Source organism: Eretmochelys imbricata, chromosome 3, assembly GCF_965152235.1.
Source record: "Eretmochelys imbricata isolate rEreImb1 chromosome 3, rEreImb1.hap1, whole genome shotgun sequence".
Lineage (NCBI taxonomy): Eukaryota > Metazoa > Chordata > Testudines > Cheloniidae > Eretmochelys > Eretmochelys imbricata.
The window spans coordinates 108,473,836-108,490,809 of NC_135574.1; the positions used below are offsets into that span (position 1 = coordinate 108,473,836).

At 39.1% G+C, this 16,974-nt stretch overlaps 1 protein-coding gene across 4 annotated transcripts in view; it reads right to left on the reverse strand.

Annotated features, from left to right (window-relative positions):
- The window catches only part of HIVEP2 (HIVEP zinc finger 2), a 152,700-nt gene extending 136,449 nt beyond the window's left edge, over window positions 1-16,251 (reverse strand). For 2 of the 4 annotated variants that reach the window (XM_077813146.1, XM_077813145.1), the window contains exon 1: window positions 15,716-16,251. The gene's annotated coding sequence lies outside the window, so the exon portion shown is untranslated. Of the gene's footprint in view, window positions 1-15,084; window positions 15,164-15,715 lie in introns of those variants that run through there. The other 2 variants (XM_077813144.1, XM_077813147.1) reach the window with 2 other exon arrangements.
- Between the last annotated feature and the right edge of the window lie 723 nt (window positions 16,252-16,974).

Sequence of the window (16,974 nt, forward strand, 5' to 3'; positions counted from 1 at the left end):
CACCATTCCGTTTGGGGGCTAACCAAATGCGTTTTTACAGCCACCATGATCTGCATGATGAAATCATAGCCCTAGGTATAACTACAGTATATTTTACTGCTTGAATGCTTTGCCTACTGGAAACCTGAGGATTGCATCACACTGTGAATTCATATACCTCACAGTGATGAGCCAAGATGTTACTTCTTCCCTTTTTGTTTTGTTGCATTTCAGATATTTAAATATTCTGGACAAAATCCTACCCTGTGATGCTCAAGTGCACTAATGGGAGAAGAGGATAGAAGGGAGTTTCTCCTCTACAACATAGATCGGAGCAGTAGTAGAGGGGAGTAACATAGTACTTAAGATAGCACTAAGGCCCCAATTCAGCAAAGAATTTAAGCACATGCTTTAGTGCTTTGCTAAATTGGGATGAGCTTCTGAATAGGACCTGAAAGGGGAAACTGCTACCTCCAAGGCTGTGCATTAGGCACCAAGGATGTGGTCTGCCTGCTTCTGATGTGACCCTGGCTCCCAGTACATATATAGCAAAGATGCAGCAGGGACTAAGTGACAGTGCATGCTGTTCCTTTATAAAGATCCATTCACATCCCCAGTGAAGCCACTGACTTCACTGAGAGATGGACAGGACCCTCCAGGACCAGTGAGGTATGCCTCACCACATATGTTCTTCTCCACCGCACCCAGCTGCCCTAAGCAATGCTCTCCTGTGCCAGCAGGACAGGTATGGTGTCATTTACTCCCAGCATTACTCTGCTCCTCCCCTAACTGAACATGTCTTCAAAATAGTAAAGACAGGATTTTGTCCTTAGAAGTTACTGGAAAAAATAGTAAATTGAGAAGATAAACGCTACAATGATTATGCTGGAAAGACTGACTTAAATTTATAAAATTAAATTTATAAAGCATTCTAGGGTGATGCTGCATGTTTAAATTGTCCATGTGTGTGCATGTATACGCCTTTTATACAATTCTACAAACTTTAAGAAACAAGGAGCTGAAAGGCTCAGTGAAAGCAAAACCTGATGGCACTTTAGTAACCATTTTTTATAAATATCAGCACTGTGTAAATATAAATTATAATGAACAAAAATAAGATACTAAAGCAAGGGAACTAACTGTAGGGAGAAAGGGCTCTACTCCTTTGGAATTTCAATCACATAACTAGAACCCTCAATTCTCAAAACCAAGTAATCTCATTTTAAACTACAAAATGCAATCATTACAATATTTACTGAAATCGCTTTCATGGAAACAATGAGAAAACATACCAGATATTTTAAAAAATTAATCCAACTTAATTGTTGCTGTTTCTCATGAATTCAACGAGAGCCTAGGCAACAATAATATTTAGAATAAATATATTTTCTTATGGGAATAGCATTTTCACTCAAACGGACTGCACAATATCAATTAAAGTAACAAAGATCAGATACAGAAAATCCAGATACTGAGTTAAAAGCGAATTTGTGCTTCACTAAGTATTGTTCTTGTGTAGAAACATTTGTATTATTCTTTTCTGTTCCATTAGACAGTCTCTTTCAGGATATTACATCTCTTTTTCCTTAACCATTTTGAACTAATTAAAATTCTGAAAAGAGTCAAAATGTCTTAGAAAACACTCCAAAAAGCACAGACAGCACTAAGAGAAAAAATACTTCAAACTGAAGTAGGTTTGTAGACAGATAAATAATTGGACTATCTCAAAAGGATTCCAGACTACGCACATAGGCAATATATCCTCACCTGTTTAAAAAAAACAACAACTGGAGGACATGGAATGCACAAACAAAATCAGTGACACAGAAGTATAGTAAGCTCTTCCAAGTGAAAACCACTTTGTAGCAAACCACAAGAGGTGTGGTTATGAAAGGCCATTGCAAAAGAGCCAAAACCTGTAGAGAGCAGTTTTGTAAGCCATGGAGCACCATACCAGCAAATGTAATAAGGGGCCAGAATATGCATAAGTGGTCAGTGAAAATGTACAACTCTTTGACAGGTTATGATGAACCCCCTACTGCCACAAAATTTTCAAATGGCTCCTCTGTTCTTGAAACTTCACAAACATATTTTTATAATGTACCAACAAGGTTCATATGACAGCAGCAACTTGCTAGGTCTTTTCTGTAGTAAGGCATGTTTTATTTCCAGTTTCATACATAGTAAACTGGGTTTTCTCAACTCCTTGCATATTTCTGTAGATCCCCACCCCCAGCCCCAACTGATGCTGTTTGCTGCTGTTTTGTGGATTTTCTGTCTTGTGGTGATTTTCTGTTAGCTGGGGTATGGTATCGGTAACAGGGCACTGGTTTGGGGGCATATGCACATGCCTCCCAGCACACCTGTTACAGCCCTTAGGCCCTTTGAAACTGGAAGCTGCAGTTGCAGGCCACATGCTTGTTATGTGCCTTACAGGAAGTCACATATTGGGCTTCCTGCTTCTTAGGCAGAAGAGTAGACAGGCAAGACTCAGGATCAGGGAAGTCTTAGGGCTCACCATTGACATTAGGAAGGGCAACTAAAGAGGAAAGGTGCATCCTTTTCATTGCCAGCTAGCAAAGCCTGAGGTGGTTGGTATTTTGTGTTTATTGGATTTTGTTTTGCCTCTTCCTTTATTTAAATAAAGCCAACCCTGCAGGAAGGGTCTTGGACTAGGTGCACACTAGAAGCTTTATCCTACTTTCCCAGCAAGTTAGCTTGCTATCGGCTTACAGCAACATACCAAATAAGGGGCTTGGAGCACTGCTTGGCTTTTTGAGACTTGGCTTGTAATTCATTGCTTTGCTTTTCATTATTCTATTGAAGCTACATTATTCTACTGAAGCAAGCTGCAGGAGCATGGAGTCCTGTACAATTAAGAGATCATACCAGGACTAGGTGGAACTCCCTAGCTGAAACATTAGCATAACTATTATTAGCAAAATAACAAACAACGTAATTAAAGTGGGTTCTACACAAACCTCAGGGTGTGCAAAAAGATACTAAGTCAAAAACTGAGTGCCTCCAACACCCAGCAACACCCTACATGACAGAATAGTTATCAAATAATCAGATCACTCCATAATGTGTTCCATTTATTCTTAATTTGACCTCTTTTGCCCAACATTGTATCTTTTAAATTCATAACTCAAGGGTTTTTTGTGGTGGTGGTGGTGATGTTTTTTGTTTGGTGATAACAAAGGAATGATTTCCCCTTACCTCCTCTACACAGTCACCCTGAGTATTAAAAGTTCTTCCAGTAAGTACTAGAGTTAAAATGGAGACGTAAAGATGGAAGGTTTAGCTGCAGGTTGACTTAGTTCAGTGTTACTGGGTTTTGATTAGGCTTAATCACTGGTTGTGGCAATTTGTATGGAAGGATGGATATATAAGATTCCATCCTTGCTTTTACAACACAACAATATGTATGACCGTACAACTTTACTGAAAGCATTATTTTCTTATTTGTTTTCATGATGAAAAACATCAATAGTTTACAAAAAATTACTCATCTGCTGCACCTCAGAAATGATGGCACTTGAGACACGCTAGGGTCAGATCCATGTTAACATATCACCAAAGTGGGAGCAAAAATGACCTGGAGAAGAGATGTAGGTCTCCCTCATCTTCTAAACCACTGTCAAACTTTTGTGCCTAATCCTTTAAAGGTTTTAATACCCAAATCATAATGAAGGCACCTTGGGGCAGAGAATACTTCTTGCTTTTCATTTCCAGAGGACTTTCCACATTATGGCATGATCATTAGTAACAACGTGTGGACACTTTCAATCAAGAGTCTCTCTTCTGCATTATATTTTCTTTAAGTCTACATGTTCATATTTTTTCAATGGTCTAATCAAGTGATATTAAATATAGTAAAGAGTAAGCCAAGCTTGACTAGGGTCTCCATTTTTATGATCTGATTGGAAGCAATGAGGGGAAGAGAACTGCCTCCGTGACTACCTCAATGGCTCAAAGTAAGACTTATCTAAAACTGAAGCGGCGAAATCCTGGAAGTCAATGGCAAAACTCTCACTCATCCGGCAACATCTGCATGGGACATATTCTGATCTCAATTATACCAGTGTAAACCCATAGTAATACTGCTAAAGCCAATGAAGGATCTTCAGATTTATTCTATTGTAACAGAATATGACCCCATGTGAGCACGTGTGTGTGGATGCAGAGGCTGGTGTTCACACATTAACAGCCGGATGATTTAAATTGTCTTTAAAAGAATATCAAAAGGCATAAGATCAAAGCAAGGACTATAAGCCAAATTTTGCTCTTGTTACACAGATGTAACCTGAAACCACTGACTTGATGCAATTATTCTAGCTATTTGTGTGTATATATTGATCCATACAATATGACAAAAACAAAATCCTAAATTTTCTATTGAAATTTCTATTTATTTTCTACAGAAAAAAATCTGTTCAAGCAGTGGAGTTGAAATGCATTCTCTGGCTGAAAATTAAACCATGATATGATCCCTCCATCTCGACTGTGACAGTACATGGCGTTCAGATGTAATCAAGCTGGAAAGAATGGGACACCTCTATACTATAGTATATGCATTTGTAAACAATCTGTCTCTATTTATTACACTCTTAGTTTGCCAGACAAGCCACTTGACTGAGACAGCGTTCAAGTGACCAGAATTGTTTTCCATTATTGCCTTTCTTGCTCGTTAAGTGTCTCAAACAGATGACCATGATCAAATAACACTAAATTAAACCAAAATGGTGTACAAGTCAATGGAAAAACTTCCAAATGCTTGCTCTGAGAATTGAGCCAATAAAAATTCAGCACCATTATCACTTACATTAATCCAAAATGGTGGCAGTGATTTCTGCTGGAGCTCAGCTCCTGACTGAGACAAGCTCTCATGACATGTTCAGCTAAAATATAAAAGCCTCGGTTGAGGCAAGGGTTTTTAAAAGGTAAAATAAAAACATACATAAATTGGAGATTTTATGGCATAGGGAAAACTTGTGTTGATAAACATAACTTCTAGCAGGCGATAATGCCCCATTGTCAGTCTCACTAACAACCCACCAAGCACTAATATTCCCCTCTGTACTTCATCCTTACCCAGCATACACTTAAAGATGTATGGTTGGATGTAACAGTTTTCTCCAAATCTTGTCTCTTAATTTCTAAGAATATAAAGTATAGAAAGTAGATTAGATATTCCTTCTCTTAAGGGCACACCATGAGCAAAGAAAACTTTACAGATCTGCCACATTCAGGCTATAGAGAAGTGTGCATCACGGAGATGTCTCACTCCTCTGCATGCCACTCCCTTGCAATGTGAGGTGCGGTTTAGGGAGCAGAGTGACAGACATCCAGGGCAGTAGCTATGCACGTTCACTGAATTTAACCCACCACCCCCCCCTTCGCAAACCCCTCAGCTCCAGCCCCGAGCCCACACCCCCTCCCGAATCCCAACCCCAGCTCGGTGAAAGTGAGTGAGGGTGGAGAAGAGCGAGTGACGGGGGGCGAGGGGGTGAATGGAGTGAGGGAGGCGGGGCTTTGGTGAAGGGGCAGGGAAGATCCTGGGTTGCCCTTAAATTCAAAAAGTGATCTTGGGTGTAAAAAGGTTGGAGACTGCTGCTGCAGTGTCTTCACTAAGCACTTCAGCTGCGCTGTTTCAGCGCTGTGTGTATAGACGAGCCCTAAGATACCAACTCATTTCACAAGGGCCACCAGAAAACCATAAGGCGGTAAGAACTTTCAAATCACTCGTGATGTAAGGCAAAAATCAAATCAGTAACTAGAGAAGAAAGACTATCTGCCACCAAGCAAAACAAAACAAAAGGAGATGCACTGTGGAGCTTCCCTGTACAACTCCACCAGCACATGTCAGCACTGACTTGTGACCACGTTCCTTGCCAACAACATAGCTTGCTGGAGCCAGCACTAACAAATGGGGCTAAGTATGCAGTAGTTTTCACCGGGGAATTGCCGATTCTGAAGTTTTCATAAGAAAAGCAAAATGAAAACAATTTGCTATGATAAACTAGGTCAAAGTACAATATATAGATTTTCATTATTGGTAACTGAACAAAAATCTGGTATCTGCATAAAAATGTTTGGATGTATATTAATACTAGCAAAATACATATTGGATGCTACTGGTGACTTGGTGGTGGTGATCTTCTTCAGCCATGTATATAGATTTCATTCTCCTCTCTCCAGCTCATCTTCCTCCCCACTGCAAGTAACTCACTGTGGAGGTAGCAACACAGTATTTGGCAACACACTATCTTTAAAAAATCAGGATCTTTGTTTTTTCTTTGTTAATATCAGGCGGTGATTTCCTAGTCAGGTATTTTATTGCGCACTAAAATCCTAATGTTAATCACAAATCACTTCAGATGTATTAGTAACATGTTTATCAGTCACTGTCAGGAATCAGCTGTAGATCATGAAGTCAAATGAACATAACTTGTCCACCACTTATATTTTAAGCAATACAAACTGCATCTGAAGGGGCCCAGTCCTACAGTAGGTAAAATTTCCATTGACTTAACTAGGAGTTTTTCCCTGTATCAGGACTGTAGAATTAGACACAAAATAATTAATGAACACATTGCATGTTTTGTGTGCCATTCTTTTTCAAAGTACTGTGAGAAAGTCTACATCCAAATGCTCTGGCAGGTAAAAGAAAAAGTCATTCTTCAAAAGTCACATGTAGTTTAAATGAGTCTATTCCATGTTTATGGCCTCTGTTACGCAGATCAAATTAGATTACTATAATGGTGGCTTCTGATCTTAACATTTATACTGAAATCCTGGCTCTATTGAAGTCAATGGCGAAACTACCATTGACTTCAAGAGGGACAGGATTTGACCTATGAATCTATCACTGTCCATTCAAAGATAAGCATTTTTTTTTTTAAAAGAACCATTTTTGTCTCTCCCAAGCACAAAAAACAAATGCCTTTGATCTTACAAATGTAATTGATGACATCCTTTTGTCAGAAAGTGAGGGTGATTATCTTACTGTTGAGGTTGTTTTCACACATAAACAGTGGTGACATATAAGTATTGCACTATCTCAAAATAATCCACTGCACTAAGACGCTAGAAATTATTTTCACACAAAATAGATCTGAAATAGAAATTATTTTCGCACATAAAATGCATTATGGTTGTGGTTCCGCTCTGAAAAGTGACTGTGTAAAACTGGCACCATCTTATTCAATAGATCTGTTCCCTTTATTTATTCAGTCCTATCAGCCTATTTTAGTCACCAAAACTTTATTTTTATACTACTATTTACTCCTCCTTGCTGCACATCTCTGGAGTTCTAAAAGAAAGGGAGGTGGATTCTACTCTTTTTTATGCAACATTAACAGAATTGTTTACTCAGTTCCAATTCCAGGGTCAGAGACAACTGATCATACTAGTTGAAGGCAAGGAGCAGGGGCTGCACAGGTGTCACTGAGGACCTAGCTCAATTGGTAGAACCTTCATTACTGTTCATGCTTGTGAGGGAAAAAATGTTGACTCTCAGATCCCAGGATAAGTTCATAGCACTTGTACTTAGAAAAATATGTTTACTTGTAATCTGAACTGGAAGTCATTGAGAGAAAATAACCATGGAATTCCACAATACATTATTATCAGTCACTTTTCCAAGAAGACCTGAACTAAAAAAAGCTTTGTGCTATATTATAAACACAGTTAATAGCTGTCACCAAGATATGTTCTACTGCATATTGGCTTTTCTCTATAACTACATCTTACCACATCTTGCTGTCAATGAAGGGTATTCCCAATTATTATCTCCGAAATAAGTATATTTCAATTTTAAATGTTTCTTGAACAGCCATGACATTTCGATCCAAGAAAAAGTCATATTTGTTTTGTGGCTGCATTTGAGCTGAATCAAAAATAAAATGCACGTGATCTAGTAGTAGGTTTTATTTTGATACCATCATTAAAATGATATGCAGCGATAAAATTTAGTTTTATAGCTAACAATTTTTAAAGTCCCTAATGCACTATTTTAGTAAATAATCCCACTGTATACAAACAAGTGTGCATGTCCACAACAGGGCTGCAGTTAATGTCTGAGCATCAGTTTATTTACAATGGGACACACCACACATGTATTTTGTTTTAAAACAACTCCAAACAAAACCCTGGAACTGCAGAAAGGAGTAGATTGTTATTTAAAATAACGACAACATTGAGATTTAGAAGGTAAAACAGGCAAAATAACACTGCCAATAAAGGCTTATTTTAAGATCTAGAAATTCTGATCATGTCCCTTTAATTTTTTTTTAAAGAGAAAGTCTCTGCTAAGAATAAACATTACTGTATGCAAAAACGGCCTATTAAAAATCCTATTTTAACAAATTCAAAATGTTATTTTCTATTATTACATTGTAGGCAGTACCATGTTCCACAACATATCATGGGGAGTTTCTTTGAGATTGTTAAATATCTCCAACAATTTTCTTTTTTCATAACAAACATACTTTGAGAGAAAGTATTGTGCCCAGTTCTACAAGTCCACCACACATGGAAGTCTCACTGACTTCACTGTGTGGTCTGAAACGACAAGCTTGCAGAATTGGGCCCACAACATTATTGCAGCCTTAATGGCTAGAAAATACATTATTATAAAATTTCCAACACATGCTTGTATGGTATCTGATCGAATTTTCAGACTAACTGAAAATATCTCTGAAAGAAGCACTGAACCAAAAAGAGTTAGTACAAATTAACAGAAATTATTTGTTTCCTGATAATCCTCCTTTGGATGACTGAAGGAATTTTAGCTTTCTGTTTGATCAGGATCAATCCCTTTCTATTTCAAATTAACACCACTGGGTTACTGGTCCATGTCAGCTGACATCACAGTTTCAATTCCCTTTAGCTCTTTGTTTAAAAAGAAGAATTTCTATTAAACTATATACATGCAAATTCTCTACTTCTTTCCTGTGTATACAGGAAATGTATAACCCTTTATATAGAATTTATGATAATCTTGTTTTAAAAAAAAAACACTTTCCCGCAACATTCAAACATGGGCTCCTCTTACATCAAAGTAGTAATTACAGTGTGCCTTTAAAAAAAAACAATGTACAACCTTTTTTTCCTTTGGCAGCTCATATAAACCAGAAATATTTCTGCCAATGCCAATATAATATAGGTACAGTACCTACCACGGTTCTACTCTAGTAAACTTGTATTTTAAAACAGATGTTGCTCAGGACCCGAAATATTTTAGAATTCCTTTTTGAGGGGCTGATGTTTTTTGGATATTGGGAAGTGGCATTTTATGATTCAGTATAAATTCACTTATTAGAATGGAGAGGGTGTCAAAAGTATTTTAATTAAATAAAGCTCCTACTAAATAAAGAACCAAAAATCAGATGTAGTAAAACACACCCAAAATATTCGCATAATTAGTCATTAAAACATACCGAGTTAATTATGGTTTGTGTATCATTTTAAGGAAAATGAGAACTGGCACTGAAACCTGATCTACACAACAGTTAAATTGGTGTGGATACAGTTATAACAGCATGAAGGTAACTTAAGCCAGGTCTACATTACAGACTTTGGCCAGCACAGCTATTTTGGAAGGGTGAAAACAGATGTGATTCCTATTGGCATAGATGTTCTGGAAGAAGTCATTAGTGTAGATGCAGCTAGACCAGCAAAGCTGAGCTTTTATCAAAATAGCTTGTTTCACTCATGAGGAGTGGTTTTACTAAACTAGTACAAAGCGTAGCTTTGCCAATATAGCTGCATCCACAATAGGAGAGCTTTGTTGGTACAGTATGCTGATAGTCTTGCACTGGTACAACACGCCTAGTGCAGACATGGCCTTATACTGGTATAGCTTATTCCTGTAAATTAAGGGGAATAAACTGTACCAGTATAAGGACCTTTATACCAGTGTAACTGCATCCAAATTTGCAGGCACTGTACCACTTTATCTATACTGATATAGTTAAAGAAGTACAATTTTTTTGTGTATAGACATTACCTGTGGGGCCCATTTAGAGAAAGTATAGAAAAAAATGCATATGCATATGCCAACTTGTGAAAAATCAACATTGGTAAATTTAGAAATCAACTAAAAGTCAAAGGCCATATTTTCAACTGTGTCTTCAATTCTGTGCCTAGAAAAACGTGGGAAAAAATATACGTCCAAAGCAGCATGGACAAATAGAGATACACAAACAATGTGGTGGGCATAAACAGTTGTTATCCAGACTCCAATCTCATTATAGCAGTATTATGAGATCAGAAACGGACCATTTTTGCAGGTAGACAAATCAGAAGCAAATTAAAGTAAGGCCTTGCGTCCACATGCAGTCTTATATTTAGCCTATATAAATTGAGGGTGAATATTAAATCACATGGTAAACAAAAATGTTAACATAATTTTAACCTGACAGTCATAATTATTTAGAATATTTTTATTTCTTCTGATTATTTTATATTAGGAGTCATGGAAACATGGGCCAGAATGTCCCCACCCATTTTAATAGTTGTGGGAAGGGTTTTCTGGGGGTCTAAAACAGAATGGGGAATATTTTGCAAAGACATTATAGTGGTTTAATTCTATATGTAAACAGAATTAGTGCTCTCACAAATGAACAGGGGTGCATGTTGACACTATTAGCACTAACTGGTGGCATCCTTGTGCCCTCTTAGTAGAAAAGCCAAAAAATGGATGTGGCTGGACACAAACATGATTTTAACCCACTAACAGTCCTTTCAGGTCAGAATTAAGATACACTGGCAGATTAGCATGGGAAAACTTGTAATACTTGTACTTGCATGGAATATTTACTCTTAGGCTGTCAATCCAGTACTTTACATGAACCCTAAATTCACTAAAGAAAGAAAAAAGGAGCCCTTATCAAATATTCCTCTTTTATGTTGTTGAAATAGAACAATTCCTGAAAATTGCTTAATAAACATATTAATATCAGCAATAATGAAAGAAAGACTACGAGACTCTTATTTGCTGATTGTATCCTTTAGAGAGACATTGCTAGTTTGAAATTATCCTATGATAATTTGTAAATTCGTAATTTTCGTAATGAAAAGTAACACCCAAAATCAATATAACTGAAAGACAGTGTAAAATATTGTTTAGTTCGTGTCTTTAGACAGTTTACCATTTCCCCTGTAGTACCAGATAGTCAGTTCCTCCTTGCTGAAAAGACTCTTATAAACTTAAACAAGCGAGCAAAACAATCATTAAAATAACTATTTGTGATTTTTTTTTAAATTCAGAACACACTATTTAAAGGATGTCCTATCAAAAACAGGATTCTTTAAAATCAGTTAAAAATTAAGTTGCCTGTGTCTCTTTAAATTAAAAGCTTGCTAGAATCAATTATTTTAATGGCAAAATCTCCTCGCAACTTGTCCTATCTTAATCGAGTAGAAAAGATATGCAGTCTCTGCATACAACACTTCCCTTCAATTCTCCAAAGAGTGAGTACTTAACTTTTGTAAAAGACTATAACCCATCACATTTAATAACAGTTATGCATGTCCCTTGTGAGGAGAATGGACCTTTAAAATGGCACTTTCACGTTCACTTCTTCTGGAAAGAAGAGGTGAATTAGACTGAATAAAACATTCTTTCCTCTGTATCCTGACAAGGACACTACCATGAAGATGTATCTGATTTAAGTCATAACTCAATCCAACTGCAAAAGGTTAGCATGCAGGCCTGACCGTTTTATCTTGAACTGAAATTCATGTGCAAACTCAAATAAGAATCATATGGAAGAAGTGTCAGCCATACCCCTCCACTCCCAGGGCTGGATTGACAGCCATCGATATACAGAACCACAGTTTGTTACAACACCCTACCATCCGGCATACTGAAGTCTGAAAGTTTGATGACCTGCCTTATTTTACAATACTTTACATCTCACATAGCTGATCTTATCAATTTGCCACCTATAGTAATACTGTTTAACAGTAGGCATTTTCCCCTAAGAATGAAAATTACAGTATGAAGTATTACATTATTTAGCAACCGCTTCTGCTAGACAGAGATTCCATATTCCAGTTGCCATTCCAAAATGGTTAGATTCTAAATTAATATCAAGAACTATCCTTGTTAATGAGTCAGGAAGAAAACATCAAAATGGTACTTGTCACTTTCACTTTTGCTTAAAGCCAATTTGCAATCACTCCTGCTAATAAAATAACCAACCAACCAACCCTGGTAAAATGAAAACTTGACTATACAATAAACTTTCTTTTCTTAAAATCAATAGGTACAGCCTATAAATATTAACAGTGACATCACAGAGTTATTAAAATAAATATGTTCAGCTAGAACCAGTAAACCAAAAGCTAAAAAAGAATGTGCCAAAAGTAATCTAAACACAAATTTAGTGCCAAACACTCAGACATATGTACCTACCATTATTCAGCAAGAACCACATGAATGCATATGGTTCTCTATTTTGTCTTCATAGTAACAAGAAGGTTTGTAAACAGATCTCACATAGGAGGAAATCTAGTCACTTGAGAATCTAAAAATCAGTCTTTGTGAAGACCAGTTTTGCACTGTTGCCACATAATAGGATTTAGTTGTTTTAATATGTGACTAAATGTCTTCTACTTCTACCCAAATTCTGTTCTCATTTCACCTCATAATACCAATGGAACTGAAACATGTCACTGAAGCCAGAACTTATTCCTGTCACTTTTGATAATCGTCAGTAAATGCTATAAAAATGTATATTGCATGATGTTAAATACTTGGGAAGACTTTATCAACTATGTCAAAATTAATGATACGTTGATTTTGTAGCACATCAATATCATTTACAAAGGTGAAAACCAAACCAACCTAGAGTTCGCTTACAGGAATAAAAATAAAAACCTAAGTGCAAAAATCAGCTCTGTGCGATAAGTAATCTGCATTTTCACCGTTAACAGTTTTTTAAAAAAAAATTAGGCAAAACAACAGAAACCAAGTGGAAGATATCAGATCTTCCAATTCCCAAAGTTTCAGAAGTGACTTCCTAACTTCAAAGATGAAGAGAATTTTAAAATATAATTGTAAAAGACCCTGTAAGATAATTTGGAAGTGATGATGTATGTTTGTATACTGCAAACCTAGTAGGTGAAGCCTCTGGCACCTTAGTTGTATTAAAGCTAACACGTTTACATGTCATTTTCATTATCAAAATACATATGACTCTCTACCACGTCCTTACATTAATCTGAAGATTAGATTCCTGTTGAAGTCAATGGGAGTTTAGCCTGAATAAACAGCTTAAGAGTTGGGCCCACTCTCTGCTTTTGTTCTTTGGTAGACCACTTGTTCTTTCAATTTAATAATAATTATTTACTTTACCCTACAGTAGCACCAGAACCAAAAACTGAATCAAAGTCTCCTCGTGCTAGATGCTGATGTAAATGATGGTGTCTGCCTAAAGAGCTTAATACAATAATGCACCTAGCTACTAATTATTTGTTTTCTCCTTTGCAGGCCAATTTATTTACTCCCTCCATCATAAACCACAACACAGATTCACTGTAAGATCAAGGTAGTAAAAAAGAATTAGTATCCTTGACTCTCTGTGCACACAACTTTTACTAGCACTAGTAAGGTATGTAATTATCCAAATTCTAATACTTAAACTTGTTCCATCTCAAAAGAAAAGAAAAAAAATTTTTGAAAGAAATGGAGCTGAATGGCATTTTCCAAGAGTTTCATTTAAATTTTTAATTAAAACTTCTTACTGTAAGGATCTAATTAACATTTCAAGTCTTTAGCCTTCTTGATTAGTACAATTTTTCTTGATATAATAGAAATAAAATAATACTACTCTGAATATTCCTGTCAGTAAATTAGAAAAATATTGAGTTCTTATGGCAGATTAGAGTCAGACCTTTAAAAAAAAAAAAAAAACCAGCATCATCACTTACGTGAGGGCAAAACTGAGTGAGATTCCAGTAGCACATGGGAACCATAAGAAAACTGAACAATTCACATTTCCATTGTAATAGAAATAATGGAAACAAACCCATGACGATAGGCTTAGGCCTTGCTAGATGAGGCTTTTTATTACATCAGTTGCACTAAAATGATTATTCTACATATTCTGCAGAATTACAGATCCTAAGTATATTAAACAGAACAGAAATAGCATCTCCTTCCTCTCTGCTTCAGGTTCTCATTTGTAAAATGGGGATAACAACATTTACTGTACCTATTTCTCAGGGGTGTTGTAAGCGGCAAATGGTGAACGTTTGTGAAGCACTTTTAAAATGTAAAGAACTCCAGACTGGAAATGTGAAGTAATACTAGCCAAACTAAACCTGGGATTTCCCCTCCAAATATTATTTTCCCATAATTACAGAGATAATATATTCCAAGGAAAACTGCGAGAAGCAACTTGAAGAATATCCCTTCCTTCCTTCCTGCTTCACAGCACACAGCTCCCAGAAGGACAATATCTGGTCGCACTTTATGACTCCCCCCATACACATACATTGCAGCGTAGATGTTTCAAGGTAGGGTCTCACATATAACAAACATGGATGTGCCTGTTACATAATCAGATGCAGCCAGACCGTAGACTCCGGTTATATAATAAATTCATTTCTGCAGCGACAGCCGCCGCTCCCCCACCCCCGCCCTTGGAAGCTGACTTCCAGCCTCCCTCCCCCCAGGGAACAATGGTCTGTTTAGAATGTGCAAAAGGAGAGCGAGCACATCTGCCTTGATGGCAGCAGCAGGCAGAGCCCCTCGTTAACCCCCTTCCTGTGGCTTTTACACGTCATGGAACATTCCCGGAACGGGCCAACGTTCCACCCACTTCAGGGAACAGGCATCAAGGCGCAGCGCGCAGCACTCCCCGCACACGCATCCAGCCCCCGCCACCTCCAGCCCGGGTCGCACACGCGCGTCGCCCCCCCCTCCCCCGCCCCACATACGCACAAGGACAAGTCAGGCGCGACAGCCAGCTGAAGCGTCCGTCAAGCTACCCTCTCCTCCCCCCGCCCAGCCCCTCGGATCATTCCAACCGCAACCCCCCTCTTCCATGCAAACCCTTGCCCCTCCACCGAGCGTCTGCGTACCCCTCCCACCTTGCCATAGGGAGCCCAGCGTGAGAGCCGAGCAGCCGTGTCCTCTCCTGCCAGTGTCTCTCCTTAGAAACCATGCTCATTCCTCGCCACAGGAGGAGATTACGCAAGGCAGCCTGCTCCTAATCTGCATACACTTACATGCTGGGTATTCCCCACATTTCCTAACAGCGGGCCACTAACAAAGACGTCCCCGTCCCCCCCAACCCCGGTGCAAGAAGTGGGGAACGGTTCCCAGCATCCGAGGGAAAACGGGCCGATGATCGCAACAAGCTCAGCACCCCGGAGAGGAGACTTACCGCTCGGGTGGGTTTACAGCCCCACTGGTTTCTCTCAGTACCCCCCCCTCCCATTCTTCACAAGTCCTCCATAGACCCCCCCGCTGCAGCCAGACAGCCCCCGGTGACACCGCGCACTTGCAAGTTGCTCCAGAGACCCTTGCAAGCCTCCGCCTCAAAACACCCAACTTGTCAAGGACTTTTCCTGCTACAGTCTAACTAAATAAATAAATCACCATTCTACGAGTGCCTCCCCCGCCCCCCCCCCCCGCACCAGTTGAAAGCGGCCGTCAGCTGGTGCCAATGACAGGGGCTGGAGAGGGGGAGGGGTCCTTGCAGCAGCAGCTGCTGCTCACCTGGAAAGTCACCGAGCCGGAAGGAGGAAACCCCTCCTGGTGCCCTTGTTGTTGTTGGTTCCGCTGGGGGGCTCTTGTTGCTCCTTTGCTAAGGTGGTGCCTGGAGCGAGGTGCCCCGCGGCATTGCTTTATATAGAGACAGATCGAGATATCCCGGCAGCCAAGGGGCGTCTGGTTCATTGACTTGTAGTAGGATAGACCATTGCTCTCGGGCTTCCTCTCTCTCTCGCTCGCTTTAAACGGTGGAGCTTGATTTAAAATAAGAATAAAATCAGGGCGAGAGAGAGGCCGGAGAAGCCGCAGTTTTTTTTCCGGAGGAGGGAGCCTCTCGGAGCTGCAGACAGACTGGGTTATTCCTGGCACCACTTCCCAGAACAGAAGTTACAAGGAGAGAGAGGGGAGAGCTCAGCCAGTGATGTCATCGGATCCCCCAGCGCGTCCCAGGGAGGGAGCGCGAGAGGGAGGGAAGCTGAACCAGAAGATCCAGTTCCAGAGAATGATGGGCTCTCTGTGCGTGTGTGTCTGTGAGAGAGAGAGGTGCACTGTGCAGACAGAAAGAGAGGGGGAGGGAGGAGGCAGGGCTTCCGAGTGCAAAGCAGCTGCCTCCCCCAGCCAGAGGAGATCTCTGTTCCCCTCCCCCTCCTTTGAAAAGGGAACTCCCAGGAGAGCCAGTCTCAACTTGCCATGCAAAAGTTGTGCGTCTTCCCAGCTTGAGAATTTCCTTTAAGGATGTGGGATCCTCCTCCCCCCGCCCTTTTCATTTTCCACCCCTTCCACCCCCTCTCCCTCGCCTGGTCAAGATCATGTTATCTGTCAGGAAGAACAAAATAATACCAGAGTTCCTGATGCTGGCTGCATTTCTTGAGCATTTGAACCTGTTTTCTTGCGGTTCTCATCCCCAATCCAAGTAGCTTGTCTAATGTGTCATGCAATACGTCTCTTAAATCATGTACTGCTTTGCCCCCTACTCCCCAAGGGAAGGTTTATTGGAGTCTCAGCAATTATTCTATTACTCTCTAAATGGGATTTTAGAAATATAAAAACAAAACAAATTGCTCAAAGCAGTACTGGCTTTTTCCAGACTTCTCTGATTGCAAATTCAGTGTCTATTTCTAAACTCAGTGTGTATTTCCAAAAGAAAATCTTCAGCTTTAAACATTTTCTGGGCTTATTTTGTTTACTTGTTTTAAAATATTTTATTTTCATATCTTTTTATCCAAAGAGTCACTAGAAAACAATTTTAAAAATGAAGTAACTTG